At 44.6% G+C, this 1670-nt stretch overlaps 1 pseudogene; it reads right to left on the reverse strand.

Annotated features, from left to right (window-relative positions):
- Positions 1 to 321: 321 nt before the first annotated feature.
- Positions 322 to 638, reverse strand: LOC112129686 (ubiquitin-like protein 5; annotated as a pseudogene).
- Between the last annotated feature and the right edge of the window lie 1032 nt (positions 639 to 1670).

The following is a 1670-nucleotide window of genomic DNA, read 5'->3' on the forward strand; positions in this document are numbered from 1 at the left end:
TTTTTTTCTTTTGAGACAGAGTCTTGCTCTGTCACCCAGGCTAGAGTGCAGTGGCACAATCATGGCTCATTGCAACCTCAGCCTCCCGAGTAGCTGGGACTACAGGTCCCACCACCATGCCTGGCTAATTTTTTTTTTTTTTTTTTTTTTTTTTTAATTTTTAGCAGAGGCGGGGTTTCACCATGTTGGCCAGGCTGGTCTCAAACTCCTGACCTCAGGTGATCCGCCCGCCTCAGCTTCCCAAAGCATTGTCTTTTATTTTTTATTTTTATTTTTTCAACATCTAAGTCTTTATTAAGGTGAGTTTTTACAAACAAGCATCTATCCCAGTGTGCGGGGTGAGGATGGGAGAGGAGAGTGGGGCAGCAGGAAGATGAGGATTCTCATCTTTTGATAATAAAGCTCTAGGTTCATCCCATTATGGATTTCATAGTCCCCCAGAGACGCATGGTCTTTAAAAATTGTGTACCACTTCTGTTCAGGACAATCTTGTTCCAACGGGTACCAGTTGAGGCTGCAATCAGCTTCTTAAGGTCCCTGATGGTATCATCCGTGTTGCATTTAACGTGGACCTTCTTCCCCAGACGGTCGTTGCAAGCAACCTCGATCATCCTAGCTGGAGCTCGAATTGCCTTGCATCCTAGCTAGAGCTCAAATCGCCTGGAATCTGCGAGGCCACTAGCTCCTCAGCATTGTCTTTCAAATGGGCAATTCTGAGGCTGTTTGCTGCAGTGCCTTAATGAATAATAAGGCAGTTGTGTGAAGAAGCATTGCTTTGAAGGTTTGTAGTCCTAGCATAATGTAGTAACTTAGCCTTAGTATATCAGGGATCTGTTGCTTCTTGCTATTCATGTCTTTCTCTTTCACATTTGACCAAAAAATGAGCAATTTCTCACATTGTTGGCACTGATAATGCTATAGTAGGAGTGGGCTCTGATGTTAGGAATTTGGGAGCACATGACCATTCTGAAATGGCCTATGAAAGTGGTAGGAGGACTTTGGGTATCAGTGCATACATGCACATCACCTGCCAGGGGAAGGCACCAAAGAAGAAATATACTGATGAGGCCGGGCACAGTGGCTCACGCCTGTAATCCCAGCACTTTAGGAGGCCAAGGCGGGCGGATCATTTGAGGTCAGGAGTTTGAGACCAGCCTGACCAACATGGTGAAATGCCGTCTCTACTAAAAATACAAAAAAAAAAAAAAAAGCCGGGCGTGGTGGCACACGCCTATAATCTCGGCTACCCAGGAGGCTGAGGCAGGAGAATTGCTTGAACTCAGGAGGTGGAGGTTGCAGTGAGCTGAGATCGCACCACTGCACTCCAGCCTGGGCAACAGAGTGAAACCCTGTCTCAAAAAGAAAAAAAGAACTATACTAATGAGCCAGTCTTGAATGAAATGAGAACTTTCCCAATCTGTGAAGGCAGCTGAATAATGAATAAAGAGAGGGAAGCAGATGTAAGTGCCCGACCTCTGTGGTAGAGCATAAATCTTTCCTAAACAGGCCCTCAAAATGCAACTGGGGTTGGCTTTTTTTTTGCCTATCATTGGCTGTTAGGTTAGTTTTGATGCCCCTTTTGTCTGAATTGCACTAGGAAAAGTCAATACAAAGATGCCTTTAAAATATATGTGCAAATCCTAAAAATAAGTGTGTAATCTAGTTCCATT

This window comes from Pongo abelii, chromosome 19 (assembly GCF_028885655.2).
Source record: "Pongo abelii isolate AG06213 chromosome 19, NHGRI_mPonAbe1-v2.0_pri, whole genome shotgun sequence".
Classification (NCBI taxonomy): Eukaryota; Metazoa; Chordata; class Mammalia; order Primates; family Hominidae; genus Pongo; species Pongo abelii.